Source organism: Musca domestica, unplaced genomic scaffold (assembly GCF_030504385.1).
Source record: "Musca domestica strain aabys unplaced genomic scaffold, Musca_domestica.polishedcontigs.V.1.1 177, whole genome shotgun sequence".
Lineage (NCBI taxonomy): Eukaryota > Metazoa > Arthropoda > Insecta > Diptera > Muscidae > Musca > Musca domestica.
The window spans coordinates 115,317-131,983 of NW_026712235.1; positions in this window are offsets into that span (position 1 = coordinate 115,317).

Consider the following 16,667-nt stretch of genomic DNA (forward strand, 5'->3'; position numbering starts at 1 on the left):
TGGCATGAATGCGGGCAGTGACATTGACCTCATTTTTTAATACAATACACATACAAATAAATACGCTAATGGAATATTTCGAATGATTTTTAAGAAGTTTATGAATTATGGAAGGATATTTTAGGTTTGATATATAAAGTCGAAGTAGACATGCCGTTTTTCATAACCTCCTACATTATATGGATAGTATATTAAGTTTGTCATTCCGTTTGAGACCGATTGAAACAAAGTACTTATATTCTTGATTTGCGTAAAAATCCAAGTTGATTTAGCCTTCACGCTTTAGCCTTCACGCTAGAGTCCGAACAATTTTCCATAGGAAGCTTTTTATACCCTCCACCATACTATGGAGGGTCAATTCGTTTGTAACTCATCGAAATACTCATATCAGACCCAACAAAGTATATATATATTCTTGATCAGCGTAAAATTCTAAGTGTCATATCGGTCCACGTTTTTATATAGCCCCCATATAACGGTACCCCCAATATACGCTATTTTGAGGATTTTAGTGACATTTATTTACCAGAATTGTTTCAAATTTCGTACTTGAAGTTCGCAATGGGTACTACAGCCTATGACAGAAAAGTGCCTATGCAGGTTCACGTCTTCGAATTGCCTCCATATAACGATATCTCCCAATGTTCGGAATTTTGAGTATTTTAACAACATTATTCACCGGAATTGTTTGAAATTTCGTGTTTGAAGTTCCTAGTAGGTACAACAGCCTGTGACAGAAAATTGTCTATGCAGACCCAGGTCTTCGTATAGCCCCCATATGACGGTACCTCCCAATATTCGGCATTTTGATTATTTTAGCGATATTTTTTACCAGAATTGTTTAAAATTTCGTACTTGAAGTTCGCAATGGGTACTACAGCCTATGACTGAAAATTGCCTATGCAGGTTCACGTCGTCGTATAGCCTTCATGTAACGATACCTCCCGATGTTCGGTATTCCGATTATTTTAACGACATTATTAATCGGAATTTCATATTAGAAGTTCGGAATCGGTACTATTAACAAAAAATTATTTATGAAGGACCACGATTTCCTATAGCCCCCATATAGGTTAATTTGGGAGGTATTTTTGAATGGGATTTTTTTTTTTTAATTTTCAAGTTCCTTGAAAATGGTCGAAGGTATAAAAAAGTTCGGCACGGCCGAATTTAGCTTGTAATGTAATGTAATTGTAATTGTAATGTCATACTAGGGTCCAGTGGTTCCGTAACTCTCAAAATTAGTACCCTGCGAAATTCGGTAAATTAAGGATTATTTTTAAATTGCCTGGATCTTGACATTTGAAGTTCGTAATAGATATTTATCGCACTGACAGAAAAATGTTCAAAATGGTTGTCCGTTTTCGTATATCTCGCCTTAAACGGTACCTTCCGATAATAGGTATCGGTAATGGAATTTTGTTGGCATTCGATATATGAAGCTCTTAACAGGGTCTGTCTTTATGGGTACTCATTTGTGTATAACTCGAAAAAAAAGTTTTTAACTATTATCGCATTTTAAGGGAGCTATGTTTATTCTAAATCGATGTGCCGATTTTCACACCGGTCCTAGGATCGATATTAATATTGCGAATCGCTACGTTTCAACCAAATCATTTATTTTATTCTATTTATATACGTAGGGTATATATCATTCGATGCGGCCAGAACGTGTCTCATCGGAATTAGGTTTTTAGATGCTAGGTCTCTTTCGAGTCGATTAACCGGTGTGCAACCATCCGTCTGGCTGGTGTGTAAGATACCTTCGAATACTTCCGATTTTGCCTTAACTTGTTATTTCGTCATCTTTTTTTTTTTGTCAAACTTTGACCCAGTTTGGTAATGGGCAATATCGGTTTACTCCTTCAGGTACCTCCCCAGGAAAAGGTCGAAGAACATGAGCTATATCAGCCAGAGAGGACTTATATCAGCTTGTTTTTTAAACAGTAAAAACCTACAAAATCCGCCCACTACTTTAGTAACTCACCCACAAAGAGTTGTGGAAGGAATTTTATCCACGGAAGACCCGCAGAAGTTATTTTAACTATAGAAGGCCTGTATAAGGTCTTCCAACGATAGAAGACCTGTGGAAGGGATTCTAACAATAGAAGATCTAAGGAATGTCTTGTAACTGCAGAAGACCTGTGGAAGGTGTTTTATATATAGAAGATATTTGGAAGGGCTTCTAAGTATAGAACGACTGTGGAAGGTCTCCTAACCATAGAGGACCTGCGAAGCGTCTTTTTTTCTATAATAGACCTGTGGAAGGTCTTCTTACTATAGAAGACCTGCGAAGGATCTTCTAACTACAAAAGGCCTGTGGAAGCTCTTGTGAAAGGTATTTACTTACTGAAGACCTGTGGAAGGTCTTCTAACCATAGAAGGCCTGTGTACGGAGTTTCAACTACATATAGAAGGCCTGTGGTGAAGACCTATCTACGGAAGACCTACAAAAGTTCTTTTAACTTAGAGGGCCTGTTGAAGGGATTGTAACGAGAGAAGACCTGAGGAATGTCTTCTAAGTACAGAAGACCTGTGGAAGGTATTTTATCTACAGAAGATCTGCGGAAGGGCTTCTAAGTGTAGAAGACCTGTGGAATGCTTTCTAAGTATAGAAGACCTGTGGAAAGCCTTCTAACCATAGAAGACCTTCGGAGGGTCTTTTTACTATAAAAGACCTGTGGAAGGTCTTCTTACTATAGAAGACCTGTGGAAGCTTTTGTGGAAGATATTTATCTTTGGAAGACCTGTGAAAGGTCTTCTAACCTGTGTATGGTCGTTCAACTAAATATAGAAGGCCTGCGGAGAAGAGAAAACCTGAAGAATGTCTTCTAAGTACAGAAGACCTGTGGAAGGTATTTTATATACAGAAAATCTGTGGAAAGGCTTCTAAGTATAGAAGACCTGTGGAAGGCTTTCTAAGTATAGAAGACCTGTGGAAGGCCTTCTAATCATAGAACACCTTCGAAGGGTCTTTTTACTATAAAAGATCTGTGGAAGCTTTTGTGGAAGATATTTATCTTTGGAAGACCTGTGGAAGGTCTTCTAACCATAGGAGACCTGTGTATGGTCTTTAAGCGAATTACAGATCGCATTCATTATCTCTGCTTGGTACTGGGTTCAGATTAGAATATGCTACCATATACATATATATGTTCGACCGATTTAACATTAATTCTACACCAAATGCCTTAAGCTTGTCATCCAGAGAAAGAATTGAATTATTTAGTTCATGTATTATGGCAGAAGCAAAATTCAGTAATGAAAACATGATTGAAGATAATTCCGGGCATAGTCATTTTAACTGATCAGAATGCGGTATTGCCTGTGGTCTTGGCGGTCAATATGGAAAATTAATTATTTCAATAAGTTTTCTTTAATCAAATTGCCCTATGTAGTTGTATGCTTTTGATTCTTACATTCCTTCATCAGGACTGTAAATAGGAAATCCATACTTTACACTACATTTTTTATACCCTACAAAAGTGTATGAAATATGCCACAACATTTGTGTTAAATAAAAGTCAAATTTTCCATTAAACCGTGAATATATTTCATCCTGGCGAAATCACAAATAGACGAACAGGTCAATTCTGACGGTTACGTAGATGCCAATAGTAAATATATCGGATATATATAGCGAAATATATACAATGTATATATACAAAGAAAGGGGATGTAAGCTAGAATGCTTATATCTCAAGAATGGCTGGACCGATTTTGACAGAAAAAGTTGCCAATAATGATGTTAATATAGATTTTGTAGTATTTTGTGACATTTTTTTTTTATTTTTTCATATTTTTTGTCGCATGCGATTTTTTCAATTTGACTTAAAAATATATATTTTGTATATTTTGTAATATTTTTTCACTTTACAACACAGGTTGGGGTTATTATATAAGGATTTCAAATATCGTTTGATCATTACGGAAATTTTCAAAAGGATATGGTTGGGCTAAGAAGGACTAGGTCTATTGTTTTCCAAGATGCCCGCAATGTGTTAGGGGTTGAAATGAACCAACAACTATAAATGTTCCGGATTTTGCAGCCGTTATAAAGGTCACAAATATAAACCAAAGGACACGAAATCTCGCATAAAGTTAGAGTTTTGGACAGCGGGTACAATGGACCACTAATTTTGTGGGAAAAATACCAGCATTACAGGCGATATCCGAAATACACCAAAGCCGAACTTCTGGCTTTTTTATGCTAATTGATATTAATTTAATAATAATAATATTAATTTAATTTATGCTAATTTTTATAATATAGCCAAATATCTAAAATTTAAAAGATGCAGAGGGGCCTCTTGCTTTTAGAGATGATCGCAAAATATTTAGGGGTTCAAATGAACCAAAAACAGAAACAATTTCCTGATCACACAATTGAAGCCAATCGACACGCCTGAGGAAAGAGTTAAGGACAGGGAAAAATTCTAACAGTTTGGATGACCATTTAACTGTAAAATCGACTACAACAACTAACAGCACGACGGAGTACATAAATATTGGGCAAATGACTAGGGACATTCGAAATCCAAATTTCCAAAGGATCCTAATTTCAAAAACGAAATCTTCCAAAATGGATTTGGACATAAGGGGACTTCGAACATATTGTAATGTAGTAGGGTATCACATGGTCGGGCCCGCACGACTATAGCCTTTGCTTACTTGTTAAATTTTGATTTTTGTGGAGAACTACAATTTATTAATAACTTCTAATTATTTTTTCAGAACTAAATACTGTTCAAATCTCTGAAAATACATCTATGCAATATACACATATATATTGCGGGCTACAGGTCTTTTTCTGCATTATCCAGGTGCCTTCTATATATACCCACTAATGACTAAATCATTCTCTCTTTTTAAAACTGCATACAAACTTAAATTTCCACAATTTTTCCAACTGCAACTAAATCATAATTATATACTGCTCCATGAGCTACCAGCAAACAGTTAAACACCGATCATTATCCATATGGAAATTGTCACTTTTAACAACAACAGCAGCAGCAGCAACAACAACAACTAAATACCCATTTACACTAACATAATTGCGTTCGTTGTATGTCCGTTTGTCTGTCTGTGTGGCTCTGTGTGACTCTCGGTGTATTATTGCCTTACATTGTGCATTGCGAACGGTGTGGCTTTGTGCGGTTCAACATTGGCATTACCATAAATTAAACAATTCTCCAAACGTTATCCGTCGCCCAACGATTTATGAATATGCAAATCGGCCAAATCGTTTATTATTATAAAATATTATAAATGCCGGAATTATTATTGTGCAAATTAACACTAAAAACACCAATAACCAGACGTAGCCCCACCGCTCGACACAACATAGCCATCAGACAGACAACCAACCAAACAAACAAACAGCATGACAATAGTTGTAAAATGTAGCCAAATTATATGGTGCATACCCTTGGTAATAGCGAGATCGGTTGGTGGCAGGGGTGGGGTGTTCGCGCACATTTGCTGTTGTTTGTGGGGAAGTGACAAATGCACCCGAATAAAGAAACAAAATCGAAAACACACAATCGAAAAAAAATCCAAACAATAACAAAAACTTGTTTGACCCATTGGCTTGAATATTTCACGAGGACGTCAAGACATCAGACCGACGAAGCTCAAGAGAGCGGGAGATAAACAATAATGAATGAACGACAATGACAACACGACTAACCGAAATGATAGAATCTAAATGTAGAGCTATCCAAAGTCGAAATGATTCAACCAGCGGGGCTGGCCAGCTAGCTAGACTGGTCAACATGATGATAAACGTAGATATGTTAGCCAGTGGTGCAACAGGTTCGTGGGCATGGGTTGGATTGCATTTTAAATCAGCTGCTCAGTTGTGAACATTTACAGTCTGATTATCTCCAGTATAGGAATATATATATATATATATATATATATATATATATATATATATATATATATATATATATATATATATATATATATATATATATATATATATATATATATATATATATATATATATATATATATATATATATATATATATATATATATATATATATATATATATATTGTATAGGAGGTCCAAGACAATCGAGGGCGTATGGAGATACTGAAACCCAAAGGTACTTTGTAAAGACCTGCAAGCTTTTACAAGAAGAACCCCAGGAAAGTGTTCTGACTATAGTAGACATGTGTCTTCTGAATTTAGGTGGAAGTTCTTTCAATTTAGAAGGCCTGTGGTGGGTCTTCTACCTATAGCAGGCCTATGCAGGATCTTCTATCTATAGAAGACCTGCGGAAGGTCTTTTAGCTATAGAACACCTGTGGAAGGCCTTCTGGCTATAGAAGTCCTGCGGAAGGACTTTTACCTGCGGAAGGTCTTCTAGCTATTGAAGACCTGTTTAAGGTCTTCCATGTACAAAAGACCTGCGGAAGGTCTTCTATAGAACACCTATATAAGGCCTTCCAGCTGTAGAAAACCTGTATAAGGTCTTCTATGTATAGAAGACCTGCGGAGGTTCTTCTCTCCACAGAAGTCCTGCGGAAGCTCTTAAATGTATAAAAGACCTGCGGAAGGACTTCTATCTATAAAAGACTTGCGGAAGGTCTTCTATCGATAGAAGTCCTGCGGAGGGTCTTAAATCTATAGAAGACCTGCGGAAGGTCTTCTATCTATAGAAGACCTGCGGAGGTTCTTCTCACCATAGAAGTCCTGCGGAAGCTCTTAAATCTATAAAAGACCTGCGGAAGGACTTCTATCTATAGAAGACCTGCGGAAGGTCTTCTATCTATAGAAGACCTGCAGAAGGTCTTCTATCTATAGAAGACCTGCGGAAGGTCTTTTATAGATTTAGGAGCTTCCGCAGGACTTCTATGGTGAGAAGAACCTCCGCAGGTCTTCTATATCTATAGAAGACCTGCGGAAGGTCTTCTATCTATAGAAGACCTGCGGAAGGTCTTCTATATATAGAAGACCTGCGGAAGGTCTTCTATCTATAGAAAGCCTGTGGAAGGTCTGCCGACTAAAGAAGACCTACGGAAGGTAGTGTGGAAGGTACTTTATCTAAGGAAGACCTGTGGAAGGTCTCCTAACTATATAGGACCTGTGGGAGGTCTTCTGACCATAGAAGACCAATGAAAGGTCTTCTAATTGTAGAAGACCCGTGGAAGGTCTACTGATCACAGAAGAACTGTGAGAGGTCTTCTATATATAGAAGACCTGTGGAAGGTCTTCCAACCATGGACGACCTGTAGGAACTCTTCTGACCATAGAAGACCTGCGGAAGGCCTTGTGGAAGGTATCTTGTATTTGTAGAAGACCTGCGGAAGAATTATATATAGAAGACCTGCGGAAGGAAGTGTGGAAGGTACTTTATCTAAGGAAGCCCTGTGGAAGGTCTTCTAACTATATAGGACCTGTGGGAGGTCTCCTGACCATGGAAGACCAGTGAAGGGTCTTCTAATTATAGAAGACCTGTGGAAGGTCTTCTAACTACAGAAGGTGTTAGGTCTTCAACTATAGAAGACCAGTGGTAGGTATTCTAGCTATAGAGGACTCTGAAAGGTTTTTTGTGCAAGGTCTTCTAAACATAGAAGGCCTGTGGAATGTGTTCTGGCTATAGAAGACCTGTGAAGGGTATTGTAACTTTAGAAGACCTGTGGGAGGTCTTCTAACAATGGAAGACCTGTGGAAGGTCTTCTAACCATGGAGGACCTGTAGGAACTCTTCTGACTACAGAACACCTGTGGAAGGTCTTCTGACCATAGAAAACCTGTGGAAAGTCTTCTTATTATAAAAGGCCTGTGGAAAGTGTTTCCTTTACGAAAGGCCTGTGGAAGCTCTTCTAACTATAGCAGACCAGTGGAGGGTCTTTTAATTATATAAGACCTTTGGAAGGTCTTCTAACTTTAGAAGGTTTGTGGAAGGTCCTTTAACTATAGAAGACCTGTGGAAGGTCTTCTAAACTTCCAGTGGAAGATACTCTAACTGTAGAAAACCTGTGGAAGGTATTCTAACTATAGATGACTTGTAAGAGGTCTTCTACCCATGGATGACCTGCGGAAGGTTCTCTAACTAGAGAAGACCTGTGGGAAATTTTCTGACTACATAAGAACTGCAGAAGGATTTGTAGAAGGCATTTTTTGACGGAAGACCTGTGGAAGGCCTTTAAAGGGTCTCTTAACTATAGAAGACATGTGGGAACTCTACTGACTATAAAAAACCTGCCGAAGATCTTTTGGAATGAGTTTTGTTTCCAAAAGACCTGTGGAAGATCTTCTAACCATAGAAGGCCTGGCGAGGGTCATTTAACTGGAATGTCTTTTAACTATGGAAGGCATTTTTCTTGACGTCCTATAAACGATTATTGTGCCTATTGCGACTGTTCCCATCATTATCATACCTTCCTCTTAAATAGGCATCTTTTGGGCGCGTGCTGAATGCTTGGCCATTTAAATTTTGAGTAGTATTTCAAGAGAGCAATTTTTATGTCTCGCCTTTCTTCTTTGTTTGAATTTCGTTCAAATGAAAATTTAAAATTTATGTTTGTGTAATTGTTGGCTACCAGTGTTAACATTTTTTTCGCTATTTGGCGGGGCTAATACCACATTTCGGTGTTTGTTTTTGTTTTCCGTTTTTTTTTTTATTTTTGAGCGTTTGCTGTTTCTTGGTTTTATTTACGATTATTACGCCTTTCTTTACATTCATTACTTTTTGGCCTTTTCTACTTTAATTTGTTGTTTATTTTCTTTTTTATTATTTTTATTATTTTTTCGTACGTCCGAGCATTGTGGCTTTATACCGCTCAAGTATTTGCAAACGCTAGAGCGATTGCGTTATTAAGCCGAACCGACAACAACCACATCATTGTTGTTATTGTCTCTGATGTTTGAATGTCTCTTTTTATTATGGCCAACATCGTCGTCATCGCTGTTGTTGTTGTTGTTATAAGAAAAATATGCGGTAATACCTGCACTCTGCCAACAACATTTGCCAGCAAACGTCACAGTCGTTGCCATCAACAGACATCCATCTATTTGTACACAGCGACAAACATACTTAGACACAGATCACAGCAGCAAACCGTTTAAACGTCAACTGCAACCGGTATTACGACGTCCACAAAACGTTTGTGTCCATTTCACATCAGAAATTATGATTATGGTATCAGTAATGTTTGAGGTCTCTTTTGGGTTTTGTTGTTGTTTCTTTTTTACCTTTTGCCGTGTTGTTGTGTGTAAGCTGTGGAATAATTTTTGTTGTTAAATTGTGGTCCACAATATTTCTTCGGCGGTACCTTATTAAAGTGCCGATTAAGATCTATGACAAATCTATTACCAAATATTGAAATATTTGAAGGGATTAACTGTATTACGGTGGAATTTGTGTTAATTAGATCGACTTCGGTGTATAGGAGGTCATTAGGAAAGCTTTCATATACAAAATACCTATAAAGGAGATTTAGTATTGAGATTTAATTTAATTGATTGATTTAAGGTGTATTCTAAACAAGAACCGCTGTAGAGGATTTATTTAACTTTTTACAACAGAAAATTGTTTGAGGTCCTTTGAAGCATTCTTTGTAGGGAAGGCTTATGAGGGTTTCCTCAGGAGAGGAATTTTTAAAAACCTTACTCCGACCGGGCCTTACTTATACCGGGCTGTATACATTTTTTAACTTATATGGGACAGAGAATTTTTTTACGAATTTTTGAAAATTTTCTAAAAAAATATTTTTTATTTACTGGAATTTATATTTTTTCTGCTTTGAGGTATACATAAGGTATACAAACTGTAATAAAGTCAAACGCCATAATTTTTGCTTTTTTTTTAATTTTATTGAATGAAAGCAAAAATGTCGGAAATTGCATCAAATTTTAGAATTAGTTTAGATTTGTTCGAATTGGTCATCTTTGGCACGAATTATGGCCTTCAAACGGCCAATGAAACCGTCACAAGCTGCCCGAATGTTGCTCTGCAGTATTTGGCCCATTCCCGGCGATGCACTTGCTTGAGGTGATCGACACTTTTGTATTTTTTGGTGCCAACCTTGCTTTCCAAAATATTCCCACAATAGTCCAATGGATTGGTATCCGGAGATTTTGGTGGTCATTGTGCGCTGGAAATGAAGCGAGGAAAATCGTTTTGTATCATTCTTGGGTAGCGCGTGCTGAGTGCGATGGTGCTTAGGCCTGTTGAAATGTCCAAGGTCTGCGGCCAAAATGTTTGCATGCCAAAAGCTTTAATAAACCCTCTAGAATGTTTTCGCTATGATATTCGGCATTGTTTCTGATACCACGGTCGATAATTACGAACGGAGAGCGATTATCGGCTGCTATGGCGGCCCACACCATCACCATGGCCGGCGCTTGAGTTCTGGTGGCCAACCGAAGGTGCACATTTTCAGCTGACTTTGGCAAGGAAACACGATAATTTAGTTTGTTTACAAACTGCTGGACAACGAATGTTTTCTCATCGGAGAAAACCAAATTCTGCAGATATGGAGGTGGTTTTAAAATTGTACTAAATTTAGTCTTGTCTAAAGGGATGAAGATAAAATCCTGAAATTTGATATTTAGATTACTCTTGGTATCTGAGGTTGAAAAGTACTAAAATAAATCCTGAAATTTGATATTGAAGTCTCGGTTGGTATCTAGAATTGAGAAAAATAGGTTGTTTTGGAAATGTGTACTATAATTGTTGGAATTGGAAAAATATTAAATAGTACTAAATGTTGGTTTGGGTGAAGGAGTAGAGCTGAAATCCAGAAATTTAATGTGGATGTTCCTGTTAGTGTCTGTGGTTAAGAGTATGTACTGGTTTTGGATACGCAAACTCTAATTGTACGAAATTTGATGATGGGGGAAATTATATATATTACATGTTGGTATCTGGTGCTGGTTTTGCAAATGCGTACTATAATTGTTCGAAAATTATTTAATGGTATCAAATGTTACTAAATATGAATGAAGGGATAGAATTGAAATTTTGATATTTAGATAGTAGTTGGTTTGAAGGTGGGTTTGGAAATTAGTACCATAGTTGTCTGAAAATTAACTTAAAAAGTATCAGTCGGTTTCGGTGACAGGTATACACCATCAGTCCATTTCGATTATTTAAATATATTTTGACTTCTGTTATGACAATTAAAATGTTTGACCCTCTTTGGAGTAGGTTTCGAAGGAATGGGTCAATATTTTCCATTGGTCCAATATTGTCGAACCTACATAAATATGATATAAATATTACGAAGTGCAAGGTTTGAACTATATTGGTTACTTCCTTGAGAGATATGTGATAATCTTTAGAAAATGTTAAAATGTGTATGACGTACCAGCTATAGTCCCCCGAATTATTCAATTTTCATATTTCATCTAATACAGATAAAAATATTGGTATGGGCAAACTTACAAGAAAATCGAACATTTATATCCAATTTTATGCGAAATCATAAATTCCAATAAACTAACTTGTTTCGTAAGTTATGACAGATAAAAGTATAGAAAATTGTGATTCTTCGTGGGTCAGGTACCAGAAGGGGTTATATATCATCTTCACAACAGATATTGCGTTAGCAAAAATGTCTAGATGTGTGAAAGTTTAAGAGAGTTGGATACTTATTTCGCTTTCTTTGGGCGTTTTGTTTTACAAAATTAACTCTATATGGGGGGAGGTGCCAGAAGAAATGGTCCGATCTCTGTCATCTTTATAACAGGTCTTGTGTTAATAGAAATTTTGAGATGTATCAAGTCTGAATGGAATCGAATGTTAATTTCGCGTTTGATGAGATTCATGGATACTTAAAATTTTGAACCTTTTTGGAGAGGTACCAGTAGGAGGGAGGAAGGTAAATTTGTGGCGGAGGTACTTGATGGAGTGGATCGATATTGTCCCTTTTTGCACCTGTCCTAGCGCTGTTGCAAATATTAGTATGTGCAATGTTGGAGCAAAATCATATTATCCTTTCTCTTTCTTTGGTGAAAGGTCGTTTTTTTTTTTAATTTCGACCTATTGTGGGTGAGGTACCAGAATAAGTGGACCGATATTGCCCATCTTCGAATTCGTCTAAGTTTTACTACATTACTACGATGTAACAAGTTTGGACAAAACTAATACTCCCTTCGAGAGTTATTGTGCGCAACAGCCAGCCAGACAGACAGGGGGCTTAACATGATTATCGCCTTAAAGGCTTCAACCATGATGCACCATTGCACCGGCGTCGCGTTGCACCCAAAACAGGGCCCTCTCCATAGTCAGGCTAGATTAACAGATGGTCTCCGGGTCGAAACTACTACCAGTTTTTGTTTCATTTAATTTGAAAGTGCCCCCGACAAAGATCACAAGGATCTGCGATGATGCGGCAGGGAGTTGAGATTCCCTGTGATTCCCCATCACCTGCGGTACCAGAAAAAACCTTTAGTCATATCTCGTAACCGAGTTACTCCCAGTTTTGGTCCCATGCGACGAGGGGACTGGTAAACACCCACCGTTGCTAATATACGCGCCTAAGCCTGTACAGCCCCAAAAAACAACATAAACACAGAACAGCGTACAGTACGCGTACGCTCGGAGTCAGACGGACATCCCAAGATCGACTTCAAATATGTAACGGATTTGGTCCAAAGAGACCTAGGGTCTTAAATCGTTATTTCTCTATCCATATAGCTGAGGGTATAAAAATCAGATTGAATGATGCATGTATGCCCAGCGAAAATATTTAATGCAAATATGGTTACTAAGCCATTAATGGTTTGATAACCAGCTTTGGTTTTTTGTCGACCACTAAAAATAAGCACTTATTTAAAAACTTTGAGTACAATAAAATAACAATCCGTTTTGGGCTTCATGCCCTTTGTTAAATTAATGGGTTGGCTTTATATTGAGAATTTTTGCTGGGTACGTCATCTTCCACTTTTACAAATATGCATACAACAAGTAAAAAAGCTATAAGTTCGGCTGGGCCGAACTTTGAATACCCTCCACCATTGGGGACGAATTTGACAATTCTCAAAAACAATAAAATCCGTTAAAACTTCTGTTAAAATCTTAAAAATACCGAATGTAGCTAATATATTGGGGTCTGTACAACGACATGAACCTGCATAGTAGGTAACTTTTGTTATAAGCCATTACAATATTCAAATGTGAAACTTAGAAAAAAACGGTGAATAATGTAGCTAAAGTCATTAAAATAACGAATGTAATGAGGTACCGTTATATGGGGGCTATACGAAGAAGTGGACCTGCACAGACAATTTTCTGTCGTAGGCTATGGTATCCATTGAACTTCAAATAACAATTCTGGTGAAAATGTCCCTAAAATCATCAAAATACCGAATATAGGGAGGTACAGTTATATGGAGGCTATACGAAGAAGTGGACCTGCACAGACAATTTTCTGTCTTAGGCTGTAGTATCCATTACGAACTTTAAATACAAAATTTGAAACAATTCCGGTGAATAAATTCGCTAAAATCATCAAAACACCGAAAATCAGGGGCTCTACGAAGACGTGGACCTGCACAGGCAATTTTCTGTCGTAGGCTGTAGTATCCATTACGAACTTCAAATATCAAATTTGAAACAATTCTGGTGAAAAATGTCCCTAAAATCATTAAAATACCGAATATCGGAAGGTACCGTTATATGGGGGCTTTACGAAGAGTTGGATCTGCACAAACAATTTTCTCTCGTAGGCTGTAGTATCCATTACGAACTTCAAGTATCAGATTTGAAACAATTCCGGTGAATAAATTCGCTAAAATCATCAAAATACCGAATATCGGGAGGTACCGTTATATGGGGGCTCTACGAAGACGTGGACCTACACAGACAATTTTCTTTCTTAGGCTGTAGTATCCATTACGAACTTTAAATACCAAATATGAAACAATTCCGATGAATAAATTCGCTAAAATCATCAAAATACCGAATATCGGGAGGTACAGTTATATGGGGGCTATACCAAAACTTGGACCTACATGGCCCATTTTCAATACCAAAAGTCCTGCAGACATAACATACATTTGAGCAAAATTTTATCAATCTACTTCAATTCTTTCGGAAGCTAGAGTGATTTCCACAGACGGATGGACATCGCTAAATCGGCATAGATTTTTATGCTGATCAGAAATATATACATACTTTGCAGGGTCTAAAATGTGTATTTCGAGGTGTTACAAACGGAATGACAAACTTAATATACCCTCCATACTATGTATGGTGGAGGGTATAAAAATAGTTTAAGATTTTGCAGTGTCTATGCCTACACTCTCGACAGCTTCCTTGAAAAAAATCTAAAAATTGGGGGACTAAAGAATTCCCTGAAAATTGGGTATTTCCCGATGTGAATCTCCATTAGTTACAAACTGTTTAGCATTCGAATTAAAACCTGCTCCTCCTCAATGAAAAGCCTGCAAATTGTTTGCCATAGATTGCTTGGATTTTTTCTCACAGCTGCGGCCACTTGAAACAATAAACAATTCTAGCCGGTATTACATGGAAATTAACTTTCATACATAACACTTAGCCGTTACTGTTATACAACTTAATATGTGTGTCATCAACATTTATTTGTTACTTTTTTTTTGCCAAAAAAAGTAAAAATGTTATTTTTTGCAAAAAACTTGTGCTGTAATTACATTAAGTTTATATGAACATTAAAAATTTACGATCATGTTTTGTGAATGCACATACACATATATATTTATATATACCCACCACATAACCTAGTCTATATACTTAACAACATGTATGTGAACACAAGTCTATACAAATAGTTACACATTTCTTTGGCATTACTTGGCCTGATGGCCAGGCAAAATTTAAAGAAATTACAACGAAAACGCAACCAAAACCTGTCTTTCTATTCGCAAAACATTCCAATCCAGTGGCGATCCATGTTTTGGCATTTCACTACTGCTGCTGCAAAAAAAAAAACCATTGAAAATGAAAACAAAACACAAAAAACAGGAACAATTTTCATTTTCTATTTTTTTTTCGTTTTCATTTTGTTTCGCTGCGTATAGGAATGAATACATACCTACAAGTGTTTGTGTGTTTGTATGCGGCTAATGTTCGCCATCATGACACATTTACCAACTTATGCCAAATTTGGTGAAAAAAGAAACCCATTTTTTCTTCTTCTTCTTCTGTGTGTGGAGCGGGGGTTTCCTTTTTCCCGTATCGGTTGTATATATGAGGCGATTGGTCGGTCAGTGGTAATTCAACGTTGGGAAATGCAGCTGATGCCCGTTGTCTAGTCGAAAAGTCACTACTATTGCTCTTCGTTGCTATTCAATGAGTTGTACACACGCACATACATACGGACGTTGTCTACTAACCTATCTGTATCTTCTGTGGGCCTTAAAAGAGCCTACATTAAATGGAACAAGGAAAAAAGGGTAACGTATATTTGGAGTGAAAAGAAATTTAATGGAGAAAAAGTAAACAAGTAAAATTAGTAAGTTCGGCCGATCCGAACTTTGAATACCCTCTACCATTTAGAACGAATTTGAAAATTTTCGGAAAAGATAACATTCGCCCAAAAATTCTGAACGTTTTAAAAATACCAAATATAGCTGTTATATTAGGGCCTGTACGACGTGCACCTACATATGCATTGTTTGTCACAAGCCATAACATATTCAAATTCGAAACTTGAAATAAACGGTGAACAATGTAGCCAAAATCATCAAAATACCATACATAGGGAGGTACCGTTATATAGAAGCTATACGAAAACCTGGACCTGCATTGACAATTTTCTGTCTTAGGCTGTAGTATCCATTTCGAACTTCAAACACCAAATTTGAAACAATTCCGGTGAATAATGTCGCAAAAATCATCAAAATACCGAATATAGAGAGGTACCGTTATATGGGGGCTATACGAAGACGTGGACTTGCACAGACAATTTTCTGTCTCAGGCTGTAGTATCTATTACGAAAGTCAACTAACAAATTTGAAACAATTCCGGCGAATAATGTCGCTAAAATCATCAAAATACCGATTATAGGGAGGTACTGTTATATAGGGGCTATACGAAGGCGTGGACCTGCACAGAAAATTTTCTGTCTTAGGCTGTAGTATCCATTACGAACTTAATGTAGTAAATTTGAAACAATTCCGGTGAATAATGTCGTTAAAATCATCAAAATACCGAATATCGGGAGGTAATTTTACGCTGATCAAGAATTACGTACTTTGTTGGGTCTAAGATCAATATTTCGATGAGTTACAAACGGAATGGCAAAATGAATATACCCTCCATCGTATGGTGGAGGGTATAAAAAACTTTAAATTCGTCCGAGCCGAACTTTTTTACCATACCATCCAGCAAGTTAAAGTTCGGCTTAGCGTCGAAAGTTCCGTTGAAATCCCTCAAATTCAGAGGTGACATTTAAGTCGCCTAACAAAATATTTCCTAGTTATACCACCATCATACAATCGAGAATATATTAAATGCGGTATTCCGTTTGCAACACCTCGAAATATTCATCGGAGATCTCCAAAAAGTATATATTCCAGATCAGAATAAATTTATACGACGATTTTGCGATGTCCGCCTGTCTTCCCTTCCATCCATCTATCTGTTTGTCTCTCTGTTTAAACCACGATATAGTCCACATTGTTATACCCTACATCACATAGGGTATTATGCCTTTGTGCATGT